This window comes from Atractosteus spatula, chromosome 2, assembly GCF_055471065.1.
Source record: "Atractosteus spatula isolate fAtrSpa1 chromosome 2, fAtrSpa1.hap1, whole genome shotgun sequence".
In the NCBI taxonomy this organism is placed as follows: domain Eukaryota; kingdom Metazoa; phylum Chordata; class Actinopteri; order Semionotiformes; family Lepisosteidae; genus Atractosteus; species Atractosteus spatula.
The window spans coordinates 14,985,452-15,012,045 of record NC_142707.1 but is presented as its reverse complement, the minus strand read 5'-3'; the positions used below and the strand labels follow the sequence as shown (position 1 = coordinate 15,012,045).

Here is a 26,594-nt window from a genome sequence, read left to right as displayed (position 1 = left end):
TTTTCCCCCAACTGACTGAAAGAGAGGTTGACATACAGTAGATAGGGTGTGTGCAAGGAGTCATTACTACTGTATCTGCAGAGACTACTGTATGTAGGGTGGTACTGTATGTGTATCATGCAAAGCAAGAAAGAGAGAGAGAAAAGGAAGAGATTGACTCTTAAATGGAAGCAGCAGGAAAACAGAAAATTACAAGTTGCTGCTTAAACCAAGATTGACGAGCATGTATGTGTATTTGAGAAGCAAAGAAGGATGCTTCCTCATTGAAAATAGCTCATTAACCTCTACGGTATAATCTTAGCACTACTCATTCTGTTATTACAATATACAGTACTTACTGTAGCTTTCAGTTGCCAACAATTGTTTAAATGTATTTCCACTGTTATGAATTTGTCCAAAACTGTAAAACAAGTTATGTATACCTATATATACTGTACACACAAACACATATTGTGGTTCACTTAACAACCACCCATCTTTCTTATCGTCAAAGTGCAGGGACAAAATCTTGAAAAGCGACAAGCCAGTGAAATTAAGGCATGCTGTCAGATTTACTGTGCACTTTCCAGCTTCTGAATTATTCAAAATGCTCTTTCATCATCTCCTGTTTAAGACCATCTTTTTCAAAGGATGGGGGCTTGTTCTGACAGAGCACACCTTGTGGTGAACCTGATAGGTTTTGTTCTTCATGACACAAAAATGCAGAGCATTACTCACATACCCAGGTTCACACATAAAAATAGATATCATACAGAAATGATACAAGACTACAGTATGTTTAAGAAAAAACAAAAAGATTACTTTTATAAGCTTATTTTGCTCCAGTGGAAAATACTGCCTGCCTCTTTTTCTGACTAAAGAAAAATAAAATCCAACTGGTTTTCTAAAACTAGGTTTCATTTGTGCTAGATTGGTACCTCTAAACCTGTATAACTTTTCAGGAAATTGTGAGCAAATCTCACTCTGAAGCAATAATCTTTGAAAACAAACCCTATAATTTCTCACTGACATTTGAAATCTAGATGGTGCTGAAAGTGATTCATTTATTTGGAAAGGCTTTTAGAAAATTGGTGTTCATGCACTCCAATGCACAGGCTTATGATCATTGGAGACCATCTGCAGACTTAAGGTATTGTGCCCATCACTTGGGAAGTACCTTCTTACTTGGAAAGTCCGAAAGTTTATTTTACAATTTTCATAATAGTAAAATGCAAAGATGTTCACAAGATTATACTTTGAAACATCCTTCACACATCTTTTTCTTTTATCTTCTTTCATGTGGAAGTAAGAAAAAGCATGTCTTGATCACCTTTTTCATTTTTGGCCTATACAGTATGTTGAAAAGGCTGCAGTTAATTGAGTTGTTTAGGAAAAAGACATGCATTCAACTATTATCAGGGACTATAGTTAAAGGGCTGTGGGTTAAAACGAGCTTTAGGACAACACTGAGCATCAACTAAGACTTATATCAATAGAAAGCATGAAAAAAAGCACAACTAAGTCATGTAATGCCAAATAAAATTGTCTTCCAACTTATAATCTTTGCTTTTATTTTTAATACTATTAAAGAAAAAGAAAAATAATCAAATACAGTACATGCAAGAAACACTTGGTACGGACATGTTCAATTGACACACTGTCAGGGTTTTCAAAGGAAATGAGCAGCGACATTGAATCGTTTTCAATTAATTATTCCACAGCGAAACACTCATTGTGCTAGCCACGCACTTTTCAGGTTTAAATGGCAGTTGACATAGAACTGAAGGAGGGAAGTTGGGGGGAGCAGACCTACATGAAAGGAAGAAGCAAGAGGTAATGCAGAATTAATTGGCAGGGGACTGTGATCAAATTGACAGCTTCCTCAAGACACCGATTAGCTCAGTGCCATCATAACAGTACAGACAGTGTACTCTGGAGACAAAAGGCAACTGATTCATCAAAGTCCCCATCCAAAGTGAAATAGTGTTTTGTCAGGAAAAAAAGAACTATGGTATTGACTTTGCAAAAAAAGCAACTCAAATTGAATGTTGAAGTCAGAAGTGTTCAGTCTTTACAATTTCTTAACACGTAATACAAGAATAATTGATTTCTCTTTTCCTGAAAATGGTATAGATTAGATATTGTTAGGACACAATTGTCTGCGAAACTGGTCCACTAAGTCGCTGAAGTGCTTCAAGTTAGCTGTGCTTAACTATGACATTGGTAATTGTTTAAAAATGGAAAAGCATGTTGTTATTGGGAAGACAGAAATAAAGTTAAAGAAACTTAGAAAAAAAATCTGAATTTTTTTTGATTAATTGATCATTCAATTGTTATGTAAAACAGTTTATTTGAAAATGCCTGCTAGTGTGAAGAAGTACTACAGGTCAGTGATTGACTGCTCCTATTGTGAGAAAAACTTTAACAGATTGGCTGTGTTTAGGCCATATTCCAAGGCTTCACAAATGAAGTTCTGTCATTGTATTGCTAGACACATTTTTGTTTCACCTGCTAAAGATGGATTCTCAGATTTATAATGTAAGACAACCTTCCCATTTTTAAGCTCAGGAGAGAGCGGTAATGGATCAGCATCTTGACAGGCTAAGCGAATGGTTCCCAATGGACTGCCATTTATCTTCAGGTCCGTTTGCCCTCCCCCAGCACCCCACCCTCCTTTGCTTACCTGGCAACTCAGAATCCCACAAAAAGGTGACTCTTTTTAGAAGCCACAGGTTCCAGTAAAGAACAGAAGCAAACACAATCATACATTTTGTTACCAGGGAGGTGGTTACATAATTAGGCTTTTCCTAGTGATTTTGTTGTTAGTAACTCATTGGACAGTCTCCAAACATATTTACTAAGATCATTTTCCAAACTATGAATTGTCATTATGTACTGTACCAATCTAGTTTAAATATATTCACAGTATTTTTCATGTTTTTATCAAATATACTTTTAAAAAATATATAAAAATACTGTATACAGTATGTTAATAGATAAACAAAATTTCTTGTTGAGCAGACACTGTACTTTTATTGTCTGAGTGGCACCTTGATCTTTATTTTTCTGCATCCTGATAATTGTGGAACTCTATTCCCTAGCAACAACAGCCCAGAATGCAAACAAACGTCTTAAAGTCTATGGTTGCAGCTTAGGGAGCATCTTCTTATGTCTCAAAAAAATTAAAAATCAATTAAACCAAGAAATTAAATTACAGATGTAATTAAAAATTAAATTACAAATGATTCAGCTACAGCAGAAACGTAAGGAAAGCCTGGGATTAGACACAGGTAATATTGTGCATTTGGAATAATGACATGTTAAAAAGTGTCTATCCTTATTTGATATACAGTAGAGTAAAATATTTAAATATGAAATGAAATATTCATCTTGGTCAACTCATCAGATTACATAACTTGCATTGTTAATAAAGCTCCTGTGATGTCTGGCTACCCTCGTTATATGAAAAACAGAAGAATGGTCAGGAAAGGGAGAAGGTCTCTAGGTCGACAATGTTGTATTGGTTATTAGGTCCTTATTGATTCAAGGGCCTTCTTAAGTAGTCATTTGTACTATAATGCAATAGTTGTGTTCCTGGAAAGCTCGTTATGGAAAATTGCATTATAGAAACCATTGGTTCAATGGGAATTAAGAGGTTAGGGGGAAGAGAATTCAGATTCACAATAAAGTTGGCATTTTTTCTGTTGTAATTGGTCATATTATTACAGTACACTAACTAACTTACTACATTAGTTTGAATTATTATTTCTGCATATGTGCTTCTAATATGTGTTGTGATCACTTTAAACAGAAAACAGTGAAAACAACAGATAAAATAAGGTATTATATGCATCTGTATTTACAGTACATCACTAAGTGACGAGAAATTCTATAGAGGAGGATAACGAGACAACATTTTTTGTACAAAACTTTTTTTAACTATACACTATACACTACTAAGCCCAGTAGCACAAATGCTATCTCGTTATGTTCTTTCATTTCTCTCATAAACATCAAGCTTTTGTTCCAGAGTAATATATTTCCAATTCTTTTCACTAGCTAGCAGCCATATTACCCTGCAACTCACAACTTACAACCCACTGAAAGTAAGCAGGTGTGAGGCGCTCACCCTGTAGTCTGTGTGGGTCCACAGTATAGTGACGGGGACACTATACTGTAAAAAGACACTGTCTTTCGGATGAGATGTAAAACCAAGGACCTAACTGTGGTCAATAAAAATCCCAAGGCATTATTCGAAAAGTGTAGGGGCGTTACCCCAAATGTCCTGGCCAAATTTTCCATTTGTCTTTACCACCCATGGCTTCCTAAAAATCCCAACCTACTGTATGAATTGGCTTCAGCACAATTTTTGTGTCATAGCAGAAATTACATACAATTTAAAGTAGGATCCCAGCCAAAACAATTTACCACAAATGCGACAGTAATTTGTTCCACAAACACACACACACACATTGCTCTCTCTGTGGGTGGAAAAGCTACAGTTTTAATTGCTACACACTGTTATACACATCAGCTCCAAATACAGGAGAAAAAAACAACAATTAAAAAAGTAGGAGGTATGTTCCAAAATATGGACACTGTTTCATGCTATGCTATTCTTGGTTCCCTTCTGGAAAGCGTTTTGAAAAATTCCAAAATATTGGTACATTTTCAGTGCATCTTCTAATTAATTTCAGTGCAAGTTTGTAAACTCAGGGTAGTCTTGGACATGTTAATTAAACATGAGGTGAGAGTGAGGGCATTGTGCATTTGAATGTCTACTTGATCTGCCAAAGCAAGGATTGTATTATAAAAAGTGTTCTTATTTCATATGACCGAGTGCAATAAGGATTGGTACCCCATACGTCACATGAGGGACCTTTCCAGGTCATCCTGCCAATTTGTTAAAGTGCAATAATTTACAAAACTACTTTTTAACAAATAATATTTTACACTAAATTCATTATTAACCATATGTGACAGATAATTCCGTGTATTTGCAACTTAGCAATAGTGGCTTCTGGGTCATCTGGGTCACCAGTACTTAGTGGAATGAGTATACTGCATGTGTGGTCTATACCCTATTCACATTGGTGCTAAAACTAAAAAAAAAAAAACATTATGTATTTTGCAAAAGCTGAAATGGCCTTGTGCATGTGTCAGTCATCCAGCACTGAACTGCACGCAGTTTGTAGTGTGAGAAATAATTGAACTCTCACTTTTCTGTATTTGGTTTTGACATCTTTTAACCTATTTAATTCAACAATGCATATGCTTTGCCTAGCTACATACTGTATCAATAAACCACAAATATCCAAAGCTGTTGGGAGAGTCCTGCCAATCATGCTTGACTTCACCTAGAAAATCAAAATGGCCAAAATAACAAAACACAAAAGGTCCCCTGTGAATCACTGGTAATATATGTTAATAAGTGACTCACAAACTATGACTACAAGATAATTATATGCAAATTAGACAGCCTTACACTGAAAGTGATTTGTCCCATGCATTACAGGTTACCAGCAGTTTTATGTAATAAATCATATAAAAATGGTAATCACTTAAAAAGAGGGGTGAAGGGACTGATGAATGACAATCTTTCGAAATAACGGAAGGGGTGGTGCATGAATGTACAGTAGGCAGGAGTGACCCTCTTTGATTCACGACTTAACACGTTACTCCAGAATAAGCTGCTCTACAACTTTAAAGTATATCATATCTATCTACTGTATAGTATCTATCTAGATCACAAGACCAGACTTTTGTCTCACCAGTCTGCCTTACTGGGCACTGTACACCTTCTAGGGACTGGCAGATACCTGAGAGATGGCAGATTAAATCCTAGCAGCGAAGAAACCACACATCAGGCATAAGTACAGTGATCACTAAGGCCAATGTTTATTGGTCACTGGAGTTGCTGCAGAACTACAGGGAGGAATGTAACAGGGCTCATTATATTAGAACCAGTTCTGGTCACGTCCAGAGCTTAAAGGGAATTGCAAGCCTTCTGGACCAGAACAATGGGCTGAGGGGCTGAGAAATCCCATAGAGATATTGAATCAAATCCTGGTTGCTATGAACCACATTTCCAGAACGTCTGATCGGAAGATATACAGTACAGGGCTTTTTTCCCTAAATTAAGCCATATTTTAATCTTTGAACCCCGTTTCGTTGATATACAAGATGCATTTTAAGTGCAACATAATCTATTGAGATTTGTACTGTAAGGAATGCCGAAAACAAAAAGTGCTTTTTTACACCAAATAATAAACCTTAAACATATAAATACATAATTAATCAATATATTTTGAGTCATTGCAACTTTGCCGATTACATTCAGTGTTATTACTGCCACCACCACTGTAACTGCTAGTAATAAAAAGTTATAAAATGGAAGTAGAAAACATGAGGAACAGAAGAAGAATGGGAGAAGGACAAATCAAAGAGATGTTAATAAATATTGGAATGATTAAATAGCATGGTTTTTATAGTCATAAAACATGGCAAATATCTAACAGAATGTTAAGAAATGTGGTAAAACACTAAAATATCACTGAACATTTTACTGTAAGAGAGCAAAAGAGAATGTTCAATCTACCACTAAAAAAGAATAAATCAAGGTGAGGAGAATAAATATCTAGGCAAAAAAGTTTTGGAAATTACTTTTGTCACTCTGGCAAGTATACTTCAGATTCACAATTTTCCTGATGTAATACAGTATGTACATCCAAACATTTTACTTATTTTTTATGACCTTCTTAAAAAAACATGTAATATTTATGTACTATGGCTGCTCTCCACACTTGTGTTCACCTCTTCAGTGAGATATTTTATTCTTGTCTTTTATATCTTGTTCTATTTTATTCTTTTAACTCCTGTAACCAAACCACAAATACATGACCTAGATAACATGAAATCAAACATTAAAGCAGTCATGCACCATTGCGATATGTAAGGTTTAAATAAAAATATTTTACATAGTAATTAATGCAACGTCTTCTGTTTTTTAACATGCCATTGTTCTGTATATACAGTATGTTTAACATACAGTAACATTCTATTATTTAAATATACAATTGAAAGACAATAATTAAGAGAAAGAGAGTGATTTTGAAAGTTATTATAAACTTGCAGGAGTAGCTTTTTTACAAATTGCACCATGAAGCACCACTCTCTAGAAGCACTTAAATTGAGTTTTGTTTTTCACTATATTCTGAACTAAGTAGTGAGTTTTGAAATTTTGGAGCAGTAATAAAGCATGTGGTTGATAGCTATGAGAAAATAAAACAGATATTATCACATACTCTTCTTGAATGACTACCAAATAACAGAGGCAAGTTTCAAATTGAGGACATTGCATTGATGTTCTTTGGCATTGTTTGTTTACCAGATAATGACAATTAGCTAACACTTCGAGAATTATCCAAGCTGTTTTGTGCTTTCATAAACGGTTAATGACATCCATCTCATTGCCAGAAAATTGCTTAATTCCTGGTTAGGGTTGCAGCAACCTGGATCTCTGAAGGCTGGACTACACCCTGGATTGGCCCCGGCTCCATTGCAAGGCAGATAAACACAATATAGAGAAACAAATTAACCTGTGTATTTGCTAGATGGGAGAAAATCAAACCATGGAGCAAAACTTCACATGTGGGACTGAATCCAGGACACAAGAGCTGCAAAGCTACAGTAACTACCACCTGTTAATGGCATGTTCTCTAAAATTATACGGCAGTTGCTATAATAATATAATATATAATAAAATAAAATTATATATAGTTTAAAGCAACTAGTGTATATTTAGTAAATATAGTTACTTTAAATAACAAGTGATGCTAAATTATTTTCATACAATGAATTCATAAATTAACAGCGATATTATATGGAAATACTGTACTGTGTATTAACTTACATACTGTACTGTACGTTTGAAAGGTGATGTCAGAGAAGTTTCAGAAGCTTGGCCCTCCAATGCTACATATACAGTAGGTTTTTCAGTGTAAAATACAGAACTCTTTTCTTGAAACTGAGGGAAATTGAATGATAAGAGTGTCATACCTCCATGTCACATTGTCTTCAAAAATCAGAAATCATTTTTCTGTCTTCTCTGTTCCTTGTAGAGTCCTGTGAAACATTCTGGTATTTGAGTTGAACAGATAAAAGTTCATGCTCAACTGTAGTATGGCTTCTTATTTTCTAACCAAGTAACATCCTGCGGCATTTTTCTCAGCACATTAGTCATTTTTTTTTGCTTTCTTGTCACTGTGAACTCATTTTTATTGCCGCAAAAGGTTAGTGTTGGGAAAAAAAAACTTGACTGCCTCAAATACATGAAACTAGACAAGTAAAAAGGAAAATCATATTGCTTTAGTCATTATTATTATATTATTTTCTACAGTAAATGAATTCTGAGCCTTGCATTTCCCTTTATATATATTTTTCCCTATATAGATCTGTTTAGTTAAAACACTTGCTGTTGATTATGGATTAAGCTACAGTACTTTCATTGGCTTTACAGGTTTTTTGTACCATTCCAGGTAAATATTGGTGCACTTGAATTACATTATTTGTGTTTTGGGTAGGACCATAAGACAAAATAAACATGAGAACTGCTGTCCACAAACCAGGTTCTTTGAGATCAGTTCTCAAATTTAAATTTCTAAACCTGGAAAAATTGTTCTTGCAATGGACTTTTAAGGTCACAATAAAGATAAAAATGTTTTACAGCTCCTTTAAATTTCTCTTCTGGAACTTTTAATGTGATTAAACCATATTGAGCCAAATTTACTTATTTATTAATGTTAGAATTAAGGAATTTTATATGTTATCTCAAGCTAAAATTATTTTAAATAAGTTAATATGGATAATGTAGAAAATATTTGGCTTGGTTTATGAATGTTACCACAAACCTGACAAGATTGGCATGTGCATTCATACTGATAGAATACTATAATAATACTAATACTAATCCTTGAGAATGAGGATCACCAGACAACTAATATGCTCAGTGTCCTAGATATCAATATTTTGGACTTTTCATCTGATGTCAATGCAGTCAATGGCAAATATTCCTTTCTTATAAAAGATATGAGCAGGTTAAGACCAGGAACATGCATTAGCAGAACTGAATTATGTATGCACTCTGGTTATCCCATAGCCATATGGTCATCCTTTTTGTTATGCCTTTAAATAAATTTGGTTCATAAACATGGTGATTGTTAACATATTTCCCCATCCTGCTGCCTGCTGCAAATGTCACTTGCCCTCAGCTTTTAGAGACACAAGTATAAAAATTAAATTGAAATAAATTCTACCTTAACAGTGTCTGAAATGAATCCTAAATAAGATTACGATTTGCAACTGCACACCAATGTTTCTGCTTTGAGATTTATGAGGTACACATTTATAGAGGTGTTTTGGTGCTGTCCTGTACACGCCATTAAAGAGAAGGCATCTGAATTTATAAAGGTGAGATGATATGTCAAGCCTTTATAAACTCATAAAACCCAAAGGCACTATCACCTATAAAAAATGTGTTTAAAACAGTGCCGAAGCCTATAAATGTAGTACAAATGCTCCCTGGAACACTGCCTAAATAAAAAATTGCTTATTGTAACATTTTTTATAGCTTAACCTTGGTGAAATTTCTTTAACACAGTTTGATTTACACTTCCATATATTTTTATCACATGTGGTAACAGTTAATCAGCACAAAAAGTATTGTTACAAAATTAGCTCCACCATCACTTACAACTATAATTTTATCCTTAATTAAGATTTTCTGGATCAGATACTCTCTGCAAAACTACTTGTCCATTACCTTCATCTGTACAAGAAACGATCATGGCTTGAATTCAATTCTCAGGAAGGCACAATGCTTTGCATGCTTTACTGTATTTTCTTTTATTTACTTAGAGATGGGTAGATAATAAGATCTTCATAAGGCACAGAATTACACTTTCCTGTATGAACATGTTACAAAGACACCTTGCCCATCATAAACCTGATTACAATGGGAGAGTAAGGTTTAGATTAAACTGCATTTTGAAAAGAAATGTCAAAGATAGAATGGCTGCATTTTTAGGATTTCATCCTTCAAACACCACAGGGAAAGTACTTCATAGGAGAGATCTGCAGTTTCATTTTAAAACTATGAAAAGACTTGAGCTATCATTTAGGTACTGACTTTTAGGAAAACAATATTTCATTATTCTTAAGTAGCAGATCAACATGACACACTAGCTTGGGGCATCTTCCCATAACACAATATTCAGACCCTGATTTGTCATCCAATGCCCAGTAGATATTAAAACGGGAAAAATTAGCCAGGATTCAAATGACTATTCTCACTTCCCCAGAGGGATCAGTCTTTATTATTATGCTGTGCTAATTTCTTCACTGCAAGTCATTCAGAGAGACAGGAAGGGGAGACAGTCTTTCAATCACTGCTGATAATTAGAGTTTCCGCATATATCAAAAATGGAACGTTAATTCTGTTATCAGTGATCCAGGGCAGCGATTAGTGAAGTTAGCGCGGGGGAGGAAGAGCTCTCTGGTCTGATTACACAGATGAAATTACACACTCCAACTCCTCCAGAATACCAAAGACTATCTAGAATTAGTGGCATCACAAACAAATACAGTAAGTAACCAAAAGAGTAGAGGTCAAATCTGACTTCCATGTAGATTAATTTTAGTTTATTGTTAATTTTTTGCTCCATAAATTGCTGAAACAAAAACAATGCTTTGTATTTAGTGATATAAATGAATTTAAAGTAATGAAATCTTAGAGAGGGACTACAAATTGAGCATACTGTTCTTCAAAAGCTGAGATTTCTCATGTGCTTCATATCAAACATTGATTTCATTAATTATGTTTTCCAACAGGAAATAAATGAAAACCTTGCTTAGAATTGTTTGAGAGTTTTATATTTGATTAACATATTCTCAAGAGGAGATATTTTGCTTGTTTTTCCACACATGTATTGTTATTTATGTTTTCTTTGAAGGATGGCACTGTGGATAGCTTTATTGTGCTGTAGCACTGGGTTCAGTTTTGGACTTGGGGTGCTATCTGTGTTGATTTTGTATGTTCTCACTATGTTTGCATGGGTTTGCATGGGTTTTCTCCTGGTGCTCCTATATCCTCCCACAATCCAAAAACATACTGATAGGTTAATTGGCTTCTGGGAAAATTGGCCTGAGTGTATGTGCGTGTTTGTGTCTGTGTGTGCCCTGCGATGGACTGGTATCTTCCCCAGGGTGTATCCTGCATTGCGTCCATTGCTCACTGGGATAGGCTGCCCCTACCCTGAATTGGATGAAGTGGTTAGAAAATGGATGGTTTGTTTCTTTTCAACAAAATAAAGTGACAAATACGGTTTGCTGGAAAGTTCCCAATATGCAATGTCTGTTATAAGCACATTGTTAAATAGAATAAGGATAGGAGTTTTGAAATATACATTTGCACAAAATAACTATTTTATGAGCTTTGAGCAAATGGGAATCTATTATGTAGAGTTCCATTTGGGTAAACCATTTATACAAATGGGACAATGTGAACTGCATCTTAGTTTTAAAAATAGAAATTGGATTTTAGGTTTTAGAAGCTGCATTAAGATGATGAAGCAGAAAGATATATTTAATAGAATCTTAACTTAATACATCAGTATTTGCCAATTCACTCAAAATAATGTCAAAATATCCAGCAGTTGGTGGTTCTGTAGCTTATGTGTAATATGAGGCTGTAAAATTCAGAGCATATCGAACTGCTATGCAATGTGAGGCTTGTCTGTTCTCCAAAGCTTGTTTCACTGTTGATGGAGCACATAAAGAAGAGTTAAGTGCCTTGTTACACCAGCTACACTCAATGTAAAACAGAAGTAAATACTTGCATATTCTTGTCCAATAGCATATTGGCTTTAAATAGAATCAGTCTCCAGGCATGTGTGTTCTAAGGTAAAACCAAACTGCAGCATAACAGCTACTGAAATTGAACCCATGATGTTCTAATGCAGTCACTGCTAGATACCTGTCTAAAAGAAGCAGAGCCAAATACGGTATGTGGTCATAAGTCAAAAAAAGAAACAAGCAAAGGCTTGACTCCCTGACAGCTTGATGCACTATGCTGACTGATGTAGCTCTTTTACAAATGTTGTCCCAGGTTATTCCCGTGCAGTCAAATGTTCCTGTGAAATTATTGTGTGAATGGATGTAAAATAGTTTGAACTATTTGTTTTAGTTGATTATAAAATTCAACAACTATTAAGGGACTTGACAAAGTGGCAAAAGATTTCAGAAGCCATTGTAAGTGAGGGAGGGTGACATGGTCAGGCAGTGGTTAGCATTGTTGTCTCACAGCACTGGGGCTCTGGGTTCAATTGTGGATCTGGGGTTCTATCTGCTTGTATGTTCTCCTGTTCATTCGAGCTTTCTCTGGGTGCTTTGGTTTCCTCCCACAGTCCAAAGACATACAGTATTAGTAGTTTTATTGGCTTCCAGGAAAATTGGTCCTGGTGTGAGTGTGTGCATGTCTTTGTGTGCCCTGTGATGGACTAGTGTCCGATCCAGTGTGTGTCCTGCCTTAAGCCTGTTGCTTGCTGGGATAGGCTCTGGCTCCCTCCATGACCCTGGATGGATGGATTGTAAATGAGGGACATATACTGTACTTAATTTTACTTATTTTCAATGCAATCTAATAATAACATGAATAATATTCTATAAACAATATGTTAATATACATTTTATGAGATTAGAAATAGTTACGAAATATTATTACATCTAACCCTAGAGTTATGGTCAGGATTAGTGGTTTGTTCCTAATATCCAATCAATCTACAGCAGAGGTAGAGTCAACCTTTATTCACAGAGTATTTTTTTTATAACACTAATAACATATTAAAAATCTCTTTTATAAAAAAAATATAAATACCATTTAGACCTACTTTCAAGTATTACTGACAGAATTAACTGGAACAGACTTCTTCAATTTGTTCAATTTGGAAAACAAATAATGCATGCACGATCTAAGGCTTTTCCTGCATTTTCTACTTGCTCAGGGACAGGTTGTGTCCTATAGCCCTCTAGTAGGTAATGATTTGAGTATTGTCACTAGATGTCACTGCCCAAGCAGTGAGTGAGATCCGGATTGAGCAGGTTTGATCAAGAAGAAACATGCAGCATTCCCAATCAGTCCTAGGTTTCCTGTAAGGCATGTGAGAGCTTGCACTGTGTAAGATAAGAAATGACACTGAGACAGAGTCATGTCATAATAGCGCAAGCACAAGCCCTCATTCTCCATAAGTGGTACAGAGATTGCGACAGGAAGCCGAGTTGAATCACAAGTGGCAATTCCATATTGAGAAAGTATAGAATAGAAAAATAATTCCAGCTTTCAAAAATAGTTTCAGATTTTATTCCCGAGGAATCTCTAATTTCTATAATTGCTTTATTATGTAGAACAGTTTAGCAGTAGCATGAAGGCCTGAAAAAGTTTACAGCTACTGTACTATAAATCAGATTAATCTCTCAGAACATCAATTTTAAGAAGAATAAAGGAGATGCTAAATACATTAAAACCCTCTTAATATACTGAGAGGCAATAAAAATGCATAGACATTCACTTTAAGGAAATCATGCAATAAAACAAAAACTGAGGTTACTTTTCTCACCAGTCTGTATTAAAATAAAAACTTAGGGATCATTTTAGTGCATGGAAAAAAATGTGCCTTATAATAATAATGCATTTATGTGCTCTACCGTTCATTAGTAAGATGCTCTGACCAATGATTATAGAGAATTTCCAGGCTTTGGGGATAGTGTGTGCTGGATGTCATAGCACTTGGTTGTACATCATCTCAACGTCTACCATAAACTATTTCTCAGCTTTAGAGTGTGTTATGACAATGACTATTATTATTACCGATTGTCCTCTTCCTAACACTGAAATGTGACTTCACACTAAAATAGATAAACAAACATTTGACTTTAACACTTTTGCAGACGTTTTCAGGTTGGCTAGAACTATGGCTAATTTTGTCAGCGGCACTTGAGACAGGTCTGTTATTGATAGAATAATCTGAAAACATGGTTTGTGCTTCTGTATGCCTTGTCCTAGCGAAATTCATTAGTATTTAATATTGACTAGCCTATCAGCACTGCACAGGAAATTGAAGCTGGTCATAAATGATGGGAAGACATGTCATTTTCTTTGATGAATCAAGGTTTAATCCAAGCTTTGGTGATGGCAGACTCCATGGACAATCAAAATCAGGGAGAGCACTTCTCAGGAAGAATTGCATTGTTGAATGAGATTAGTTCAGTTTTGTTGAATTCATGCTAAGCATGAATCCAAATGTATTGTTATACAGGTTAATCTGAATTCTGAGGCTAACTGGTACATGTCAAAATGTTGAGAGCATCTTGCAACCAGTGCTTTATTCACAGTACTGTACAGTATGTGTTATCTGGGCAACTCAGTTTCCAACATTACAATACCTCCTAATTACATTTCCTTGTGCACATGTTTTTTGCATCACTGGATTGCACTTTACAATTGCCCAGGATGATGAATATGAATGCCTGTTTAAGTTGGACCATTGGATTTGACAGTATCATTTTCAAACAGAAAGACTGCACATGTGAGATGACAAGGCTGATCAATTTCCTGCCAGGCTTCAGACATTTTTCAGGGCACAAGGTGGTTACACCCAGACATTGCTGCATATTTTCATGTTGAGCTGTTATATCACAGTTAATCTATAAACGTATGAAGCAGGTATAGCTGTTTTCTCTGCTCATTGCATAGCATTAATAAACTGAACATTAATAAAATGATCTAAGCAAGGCATTGGCCGCATGAACACTTCATGGTGCCATAATATTATTTTACTCAAGGCATTATATTTTTATTGCCTCTCATACCAATTCAAGGAACTGAGCTAAACTGCTGACATGAAGGAGAGAAACTGAACATTTAAGAGGTCAACCTGTTACCATAGACAATAGTATACACATAATACTCTTCAACATCCATATTGTTTTACTCATATGAAGTACCAAAGATGTTGAAGAGTTATTTAAAATCATTTCCATGTAATTTTTATCATGTTTTTAAGTGCAACAACAAAATATTTAATTTAAACAAAACACGTTAAGTAAGCCTTCCAACTGGACCAAAACATAGATTCTGAGACATTTATTTTAATTTACAGTTAGTAAAAAAGATAATATACTCTCATTTTAGTCAAAATACAGTATTCAGTTAGAACTGATATTACAGTAAGTGGGAGGGATATTATTTTTATGGCTAACCACTGTGATAGTATTTGGGGTTTGAGTCCATGCATTCCAACTAGATCCTGCCCAGGATTTTTCAGATTAATGACTGACATTAACAAGAGTGATAATATATGCCAGGTTGTATGTTCAGTTGAGTCAACAATTAGATGGATCAATGTATTTGATACCTAGAAATGAAGACCAGAAGACCTCATTGCCTTCAAGGAACTAAATCTGAGAACCTTGATGACAGAAAAAATAGATTGAGAAAAAATGAATTGTTTGAAAATCAATGAGCATTTGGAATCTCATTAACCATTTCCCTGATTCAGATCTACTAAAATGCTGCATGTGGTGCAGAACTGTATCATTTGGCAATAATGAGAGAAAGAATATCTCCGTTGATACATCTCTCACCCTTTAGCAGTGAGGAATTCTATATATCCAGAGTACTGCGAAAAAGTGAGTCACTGGGGATCAAATATTGATCGTACTGCATCAGCTACAGCCAGTCCAATTAATTACATTCCAGTTAGGTAATGCCAGTAGTATAGAAGGAAAACAGTTTTAGTTATTTCTGTATGCTAGCTAGTGAGAGGTTTAAGATACACAGTCCAAAAACGTTTATAGGCTTCTACTAACAACTTTGAGTTAGGAACACAAAACAAGAAGCTTTATTATCACAGCTAAGGATAAAAAGCATTCTTTACAAAAGTGACCTAACTGAACCATCAGTCATACTCTGAAGTGTGGCTGTGCCAAGTTGCAATACCATAGTCAACCTGTGCACTATAGGATATTGCATGAGAACTGGTTACGATGGCACTGGACTGAGAAGGTAGTGAATCAGAGTTGGAACAAAATTATGAAGGTTCAGTTGTATTAAACATTTATTATTGCATGTGGCTGTCAAAAAGTCTGGAAGTATCTACTGTATACAGAAGAGACTCTTCAACATATCTAAAAGACAATGATGGATACATACAAGTAGTTAACTGTTTAAATCATCTCCTTCAGATGACACTTCATATTCTAAAAATGAAATAATGGAACTGATTTGTGTGTAATCTCAATTTATTCTTAATTTAGTCAACAACTAAGTGAAGTCGATGTCTCTCCATAGTTGTGCCATTTAGGTTGACGTAGGTTATAGACATTTACATGTAAAATAAAGATTGATAACTAATTTAAGGTGAAATTTTAAAAGCAGCAAACTGTGGGCACACAATGTGAAGCAATTTTTAAAATAAAAAATTGGGCACAAAAATTCAGATAAAATTAAATACTGTGCTGAAATGATTTCCTTCACAGGAGCTATACCCCAGTGTGTTATCAAAATGAAGAATGAATTAAAAACAATCAATGTTATCTGTGCGGGAATAAAAACTTTCAGTGCATCTGTCTGAATGTCTGTCATTTTAATGCTTCCTGTCACTTTTCTGGGGTATGATCATCTGTTGCTTAAGCATGTTTCCCAACATCGTCAGCATAAATTGATTTCAAATATGCTATCTAAAATTGGGCATAAGGCACCACAGCCTCTCTGCTTCTCGGCTCAGCTGTTCTCTGCTGTCAGGCATGGAGAGAGCTACATTGATGTGTCTTGGGAATTGTAGGGATTGCAGACAGTCTCCCAGCCCTTTAATATCACTGGGGAAAGAACAGGCAGCACTTCCTCAGGTATTCTGTACCTTCTTTCTGTAGGTCATGTTCAGAATGCACTGTTCTAGATAGTCATTATTAGGTTACTGAGGGCCGGTGGGTAAGTCTTGGCAGCAGTAGTTGGAGTTTTGGTTGCAGTAACATTATTTCAAATGGTGACAAAAGATGTAGCAGCATCATTTAAAACAGCAATGGTAATAGTACTAGCAGCAGCGGTGGTGTTAATAACAGTGCAAGTAGAAGTATTTGTACACCAGTAGCAGTAATGGTGGTACTGTAGGTGTGTAAGCAGTATCTGTGGTATCAAATTAGCAATAGAAGCAGTTGCAGTGTGAGCTGCAGTAGGTGTATTAATGATAATACCATTACTATCAGCATTGACAGTAACAGTAATAATAGTACTTTTAGCAGAAATGGTGATGTTAATATTAAACCACAAAAAGTACCACATACTGTATACTATTATCTATAGTATTAGTAGCAGCCTCTGTAGCAGCAGAAGCAGCAGTTTGTCATTCCTTCTAATCATCCATTTGTTATTTAAGTGTGTTTCCTCGTCAGGAATAAAATTGATATTTACCTTAACCTTGGCGTCTTCTTTGACAGCCTCCTACATAAATTCTGCATTGTAAATCATTTGTTATAGCAACTCCGAGAGCAATATCATTGCATGAGGATTGATGTGCAAGTGACACTAAACTGCACAGAGCTTAGTCTCATAAGCCCCAGAAACAAACATGGTTATCTGGAGTAATTAACATGAGCTCAACAAGCTTCACTCGTAAGTGCTGACAACTTTTTGACTGCATTAAATAGCTGTCAGTCTGCAAGGTCAAGGTTCAGTCCTTCATATTTCAAATTTCTGTCTTTCTATCAAACTCACATTGATGACACATTTACAATGTTTCAAAAGGCCTAAGTGATGGTTCCACACAATTGCCAACGGCATTTGTTGGTAAAGATGACTGTGTCATGTGTTAGAATAGATGAGTCATGCTTGTTTCAAGAACACTAAACACTGGCGAAGCCCCACTTTCCTGTATCCACATATCTTTCATACCAGATCGGAATTGGCCAATCGGAAAGCTGACGCTTCTTCTTCATTTGAATTCATGTCAACATCTTAATTGTGTGTGTATTGTTCTATGGTGTCTGTAATTGAAACTCTGAAAAATGGAACTTCTCTGATATCCCTGTGGTAGTTTCAGAAGTGTTGTTTTCTTGGCATCTCGTTGTAAATGTGGGAAGGTGTGTATTAGACGGCTTTCTTTGAGCACAGGCTGACCTCATCTCTAAGTCCCTTCTGTTGTGTTGCTGATTTAATCAGTAAACCAGTCAAAATGAGTAAGTTTTCCATCTCTCTATCCAACTATGAAAATGTCCTGAAATACTTCTATAGTGCAGCACCAAGTCATGGAAGAAAAACTGATTATAAAATGCAATTTAAAGAGGCCAATTTTTACAATTTTGACAATGTGACAGCAATATTCTTTTATGTCACGCATTGAGTAAAGAACAGAATGTATGCATTCAACTTTATAGGTCAACACATAAAATGGACATTAACGTTTTAAAATGACGACTTATCTGTGAAGTAATAAGAATGTCCAAGTGTTTTAATCAGATATATAAATCATCGTAAATCATTTATTATAGTACCTTCGAGAGTTATATCATTTCATGAGGATTGATGTGCTTCACGTATTAGTGTACGTCATACTCAAGAATGTATTATTAGTAGAAAATTATTTGGAAATGTTATCACTTCATTTTATATACACATTGTGAGAGCTCAGACAAGAACCATTACCAGAAGGCAATGGGGAATGACCAGCCATCCTGAATCACCTGACTAATTGGTGGAATACAATTGGTTGGGTGACATTTAAAACTTGGAAGCTGAGGTTTCCAAGGGGCCATTGAGCTATGTTGTACAATTGCACCGGAGTGGTAAGGAAGCAGAGAAGAAGTGACTGATCGATGAGCCCATGGACATAGAAAATATAAGATTTTGGTCTCAGAGAGAGACTTACTATATGTTTTGGAGCTGGCATGCAGCTTAGCTGCCTGAATGTGATGATCAATAGGGAAAAAAAAGAAGAAGTCTACTTAGAACTCAAAAGATGGGCTAGGCTTTTATTTTGTTGCTTGCTGAATATACAGTAGATACTGAATTCTTTTTTACAACCATGTTGAAGTGCAGCATTATCATGAGCAAAGGTCTCTAAGGCACACTACCAGAAACAGATCTATTACACCATATTTATTCACGTCTTGTCTTATATATATTAAATGTGCATAATTAATAAAAGACAGCATGAAATAAAATGGTGTTATTTTCAGATGCATTATTTGCATAATTGCTACATTTTGGCATGAATGGTTCAATAATCCTACATTTCTGATTCTTTGCACATTGTCTTACACAGGCAGATTAAATGGAATGAATCTCTTAAGATTTGATCAGAAGAAATTATTAAGGGATTTCATTCATCTGGAATTCCTGACTGGCATTGACAAAGACACCCCAATGGGCTGTTTCAAAATCAGAAATGAAAACAGGACCAGGAAACACAAATGAAGATTAGATTGAATTGGATTTAAAACTATTAGAAGGAAACACTTCTCTACACTGGTGGGTGTCTGCAACACACTGTCTTGGCATGTCGCTGAAGCCAACTTCCTGGGCTTATTCAAAAAACCAAACACTGTTATGAAGCTTATGTTTAGCTGAATTAATTTATTTTATTTGTAACTCATATTTTCATATTTGCTAATTGGATTAATAGCTTTGTATTTCAAACTAAAAAAATCCAGCTTCAGTCTAAGGCAGGCCACCATATATAATCATGAAGAGACTGTAATCTATGACCTACTGTACCCACTTAACTTAGGCATTAGTTACCAGCTCATAATTAGAATTATTATATTATTAATTTACACAGATTTGAAATTAATGTACTGTATAAGCAGTTGCCATGATATTAAACAGAAAAACTCTTCAGTGCCTTGATATTTTTAATTTGTGTGTAGACATTATCTATAGTATGACAGAGAAAGCCTGTTGAATTAATCTGCTACTGTATATATGGTAATACAGTATATAGGACTAGGATTTGTTATGTCTGTGGGGTGTTCTTTAGTTTGTGTTTGAAGAGAGGAGTTAGATTTTTTAAAAATACAGTTATAGTTAAAAGTTATAAAGTTATATAGTTATAAAGGTAAGAGTTAAAGAGAGAAAAAAAGAGTGAGAGTAGAAATCTCTATCTGTATTTGTTATTTGTATATTAAATATGTTTTGCCTGAGCCCAACATCTTAAGGGATTAGTGGCAATGAGAAGACATTGGTGTCAATCAGCATGAAAAGGTAAGGTGATTATCCCTTTGATTTTATGATGTTCATAACGGAATGTTGGCCTCCTTGTCCATCTGTAGTAATAATTAATAATAATTGCTTACACAGCCTTTTTCTGGACACTCCACTCAAAGCACTTTACAGGTAATGGGAACTCTACCACCAATGTGCAGTATCCACCTGGATGATGCGACAGCAGCCATAGTGTGTGCCAGAACACTCATCACAAATCAGCTATAAGTGGGGAGGAGAGCAGAGTGATGAAGCCAATTCACAGATGGGGATTATTAGGAGATTGGTAAAAGCCAATGGGAAATTTGGCCAGGATGCTGGGGTTACACCCTGACTCTTTTCGAGAAACACTTTGGAATTTTTTAATGACCACAGAGAGTCAGGACCTCAGATTTACATCTCATCCGAAGGACAGTGCCTTTTTACAGTGTCCCTGTCACTATACTGGTGCATGAGGACCCACACAGAACGCAGGGCGAGCACCCCCTGCTGGCCACTTTAACACCTCTTCCAGCAGCAACCTTAGGTTTTTCCAAGAGGCCTCCCATCTCACACCTGCTTAGCTTCAGTGGGTTGCCAGTTGTGAGTTGCATAGTGACATGGCTGCTGGCTAGTAAGAGGGAGAGTGGAGTTAACCCTGCTATCTGGAACAAGAGTGAATGCATACCAACATTCCACAAACATCATGAATTCTAGATCTACATCCATCCTTTTTCTAACTGCTTCTTCCAGTTCAGAGTTGTGGGGAAGCTGGATCCTATCGGGGCAAGCAAAAGGCCCAGGGGAGGGTACACCGTGGATGGGATGCCACTCCATTGCAGGGCAGACAGACACAAATACAGACAATTAACCTACTGGCATGTTTTGGACTGTGGGAGGAAAGCAGAGCACCCAGAGGTAACCTATGCAAACACGGGGAGAACATACAATCTCCATGCAGAAAACACCCCATTGAGCTCAGGGCCCCAGTACTATGAAGCAGCAATGCTAACCACTGTACCACCATGCTGCCCTAGTTCTACTTACTTTACATAAATATAAATATGTAAAAATGTTTTAAACATACAGTACAATTTTATTTTTTTCAATATGCAGTAGAGTAGAAGGATGCAGATAATGTTCCATGAGATCACCAAGGTAACCCATCTCTGCTTTTACAATCTGCCATTTTGTGTGAGTCATTGCCAAGTGCTGACTGTTTCACGTTTAATATTTTACACAGTATTGTGGACTTAAAAAAAGTATTGTCTTTCTGCTTCATTGGTAGTATTTGTATAATGCTCTAGATGCTTGTAAATCCTCAAATGGATCCTGCTGTTTTGCAAAGGAAATGTCATAATTCCCTGTTCTATTGTGTCTTGCCTGATTTGCACCTTGTTTCTTACACAGTGACATAGATGGGGAGTAAATCTTGCTCTGGGAAAGAAATTGGGAGTTCCATATCATAAGATTTTAAACCATTGTGTACAATTTCAGTTTAAAGCTGCATGTCACCGAGCTGTGACCACAAGAAAAGTATTGCCTTTGTAGAGCCCTCACTCTCCCACCTTTTAATGAAGCACAGCCCCTCATCTCCACAACGCAAATAAAGAAAGCCTTTATTTATTGTTCGCTGTCACCTAGGCTGATTTAAGCAGCCTGTTTCTGCGAAAGGACACGGATGAACTCCGTGAAAATGGACCGACATCCATATATTACATCAATGGCACAGACCCTTGGGCAGAAACATTAGTTAAATATACGAGACAGAAAGCCTTGACCAGGAGTAGTGATGAGCAGGCCGTCGTGGAAGGACAGAAATGTGGAGGGACTGACTTCAGGGCAGGGGGAAATGCTGAAATTAATGTTTCATGGAGAGCAAATCAGAAGCCCTTTGCAAACATCATAGAGATGCACTGCCACAACTCCCTTTCTCTCAAGGGAAGTGCCTTGTCCCTTCAGGAAAGCCTGAGTAGGACTTGGTACCTGTTAGCAAGGACAAGGCTTTCTGAAGGAAATGCAGAGCCCCCAGCATTACATAAACACTACTTTCCCAACAGAGTAACCCAAACATTGAAAGTGACAGTTTTAATGCAGAACTTGATATAGAACTTTTTTTAGTACTAAACTCGTCATGCCTTATTTTTTTATTTTTAGAAATGTGACTTCTTCATGCCAACTGCATCCCCTCATTTATAATATTAAATGCATTAACAAATACACAAACATTAGGACAAATTTCACTCAGCTATCTTTCTATTAATGGAATGAATATTAATTAGCTCTTTCTCCATTCACAATGCTATAGGAGAAAAAACCTGCTTCATGACTTTTCATTACAAGTTTTTCTGTACATTTTTAACTGCTGCTACTAACTCCCACCCTTGCCTGGAAGGTTCTTCATTCTAATTACATACAGTATATAATACAGGGGTGTAAATAGGGGTGGGGCCGAGCATTGGCTCTGTGGCTCAGGACCTGTGCCTGTGGCTGGAAGGTTGCTGGTTCAAATCCTGTGGCCGGCAGAGGAATCCTACTCTGTTGGGCCCCTGAGCAAGGCCTTTACCCCCAACTGCTCCAGGGGCATTGTACAATGGCTGACCCTGCGCTCTGACCCCTAACTTCTCTCCCCATCTGTGTGACTCATGGAGAGCAAGCTGGGTTATGTGAAAAGACAAATTCCTAATGCAAGAAATTGTATATGGCTAATAAAGTGATCTCTCTTAATCATCTATGGCACTAGTCAAAGTTATCTTCAGTATATCATGCTGATGAACATTAATAAGGGTTCAATGTGTGCTCACCTTGACTTTATACTATATGTTACAGGACTGTTTCCTGCAGTAATATAGCAGGACAAATAGATAATTAATATTCATGTTCATAATTGCTGCTCTTAGCTGTGACACTAATCTAGAATAGGGTTCTTTCTAATACTTATCTAGGTAGCTCATTTGGCACATTGAGAACGGTGTTTATATGTATTTAAAAACTATGTAATTGGACATTAAAATGCATTAGAGTTACTGTAAGGTTTATTACCTGTTTTGCAAATTGACTAGCTTGTAATAAAATATTTTAAAATACAGTAATAGAAAAAGAAGTACAATTTTAATGAAAGTCAGCATGCTTAGTATGTGTAAGCACTTCTTTCTCTCTCATCATAGCGTTAATCCCGCATCAGCAGGGTCCGCTTGTCGGCACGCCCATCTCCATTTGGTGGTTTGAACCAAATCTTTGAGCTGACGTTGCCATTGAATGCGACCGAGAATACTCTAACCGGCGCGTCGCTCTGTCAGAGTTGGGGAGGAGAACAAAGTAATGTAGCCAATTCATAGAGGGGGATTATTAGGAGGCATAGGAAATTTGGCCAGGACGCCGGGGTTACACCCTTACTCTTTTTGAGAAACACCCTGGGATTTTTAATGACCACAGAGAGTCAGGACCTTGGTTTTACGTCTCATCCAAAAGACAGCACTTGTTTACAGTATAGTGTCCCCATCACTATACTGGGGCATTAGGTCCCACCTGGACCACAGAGTGAGCACCTCCTGCTGGCCTCACTAACAGCTCTTCCAGCAGGGACCTTAGTTTTTCCCAGGAGGTCTCCCACCCAGGTACTGACCAGGCTCACACCTGCTTAGTTTCAGTAGGTTGCCAATTGTAAGTTGCAGGGTGACATGGCTGCTGGCTATGGGTAAGCACTTCTACTAGGAACTAAATGTTTTTGTGTATACTGTAAAAAAAATAAAATCAGCCATTTGTACCTCCTGTAATTTATCATGATTAAAAGGATTACACACTATCAATAGCCTCAATACCTCAAATATACTTACTGATAGCAAACTTAGGTGATTTTACTGCAGACACATATGCACATTAATTTATATCACATGACAATGAGACCTACCACCCTGAACTACCAAGTAATGTGTAATGTTTTGAACTATTTTGTTTTAATTTCCATTCATTATCTAATAACTGCAGGAAGGCTGGAATTACCTAATACAATTTTAATGACAAAGCTGAATTTTAAATTTTAAATGGAGACTGAGATAATTGTTTAATTAAACAATGCTTAAATCACAAGCATTTTCCTTCTGTGTCATTTCACTCTCTTTTTTTTCTCTGCAACATACCCTGTGAGATTCTACAGCATGGTTTCTTAATAGAATATTTGCCATGCCAAATGAATATATTTCCAAAGGGGATTCTGAAGGGTTGTGCAGTTTAGATAGCATGCTATTTTACTGGTTTCTTACTACCGGATGAGACTGTTACAGTGACATGATTGCCCAGGAATCTGAAGTGCATTTAAATTCATCCTTGCCAAGGACCAGTCACAGTGGGATTTTGCTTATTTCTATTTCTTGTAGTAGCTGTAGAGCTACATCTATGAAGGGGATTTGAATCCATGGTGTTATTGCACACAATATACCACTATCGATCTAAAAAGAAACACTAGACAAGCAGGAGATATCTCCCTTATATGATCCATCAAGTAATGTCCAATTTTATAATGTTATGCAGATTTATTTTTTTACAATGTAAAAAAAGTCACCAGCAAAGTTCATAAACCAGTTATAAAATGGTGATGCTCCTATCTCATTTCCATTACTGAGTTGATCAGAGACAGAAAAAAACTCTAATACTCCTCAAGAAACTGATAAAAAAACAGGGACACAGAGGACAAAATAAAGCTAGCCCTTTAAAATGATCTGTTCACCCATGAATAATAATGCTCTAACAAAATAATAGTATTTCCTCTGGTAAATAATGCCTACACAACCTTGCTTTAATTGTATAAGCAAAATGCAATTCTAGTGGCAAACACTCAACAATATGTTTAGACAGAGATGATTAGATTTTTGCTTAAATGCTATTTCATTCTGGCCACAGCTATTACAGTACTTTTAAAGAAAATTAAATTAAATAAAGTGGGTCATCATTGCAATTCAACACACAGGAGACAATACATGCATTCTTCCTCAGTTCTCAAAGTGCTGCCAATTTTTGCAAGTTTTTTTTCTTCTTGTTCATGGCACAATGACAATAGTGTCAATGTAGTCTTTCACATGCCCTTCACAAGAACATACCTAGATTATTTGATTTATACAATATTGACATAAATTAGTCCCCTGGTGAGAAATTCCACATTTAAAATAGCACAGTTGTCAATTGGTAAAAAAAAAGAAAAACAAAAAAAGACTTCAGGGTAATCTACATTAGTGTAATTTTTGACAAGTTTTTTTTAATGTGTGCCTGATGTTGGTGTGCCTCACTAATTACATTTCAATTGTAGTTAATGCTGCAGTCTACAGTGGCAACACTAGTGGCACTTTGGCAGCACAGCAATACATAAGGCTCTGCATCCTGTTTTGTTTTTCCATCCATGCATTTTCTGAACTTCTTTATTGACTACTGGGGTGCATGGTGGCACAGTGGTAAGCATCACTGCCTTGTAGCCCTGGAGCTCTTGGTTCAACTTCCTGGGTGTTAATCTGCATATTTGTTCTCCCCTTGTTTGGGCAAGTTTCTCCAGGGAGTTTCCTCCCACAGTTCAAAGACGCACAGGAAGGTTGTCTGTGTTTGTGTCTGTCTACCCTGCGATGGACTGGCATCCCATCCAGAGTGTACCCTGCCTTGTTGGGTCCATTGCTTGGTGGGATAGGCTTCAGCTCCTAAACAACCCTGAATTAGAAGACACTGTTTTTGCATGGGTTGCCTCTGGATGCTCTGGTTTCCTCTCACAGTCCAACGACATACAGGAAGGTTAATTGGCTTCTGTGAGATTGGACCTGGTGTGAGTGCGAGCATGTTTGTGTCTGTGTGTGCCCTGTGATGGACTGGCACCCTGTCCAGGATGTACTGTATCTCACCCAGTGCTTCCCAGGATAGGCCACCATGGCCTTGAATTGGATGCATTTTTTATTGAAAGTTACATGTACAGGTATGTGATGATGATTTACAGTGTAATACATTTAATCAACTAAATAACACAAATGGAATTAAATTATAATTTAATTAATTACAGAGAATAATACATTGCATAATAATTGAATATGCTGTTTTTCATCAGTATCTGTTCTATATTGTTGACAACAAAGGAATAAACAATGATGTTAAGGGGCTTGTGCTATACAGTATTTGCAGTAGGTAGCAAAGGAAAGGATATGCTTTGGTATTGTAGATTATCAAAGGCATAAAAAAATGAAATGAATGGACCACACACAAATCAGAAACACTGTAGCTTCGGTTAAACGTGTCATATTAAATATGATTTGCTAGTTACTATAAAACAAACACCCCCAAAAAAATCCAATAGTTT

The 26,594-nt window shown here is 36.4% G+C and overlaps 1 protein-coding gene across 2 annotated transcripts in view; it reads right to left on the bottom strand.

The window, feature by feature from the left end:
- Positions 1-26,594, bottom strand: part of LOC148839347 (leucine-rich repeat transmembrane neuronal protein 4-like) — a 130,487-nt gene that overhangs the window by 56,453 nt on the left and 47,440 nt on the right. The window lies entirely within an intron of this gene.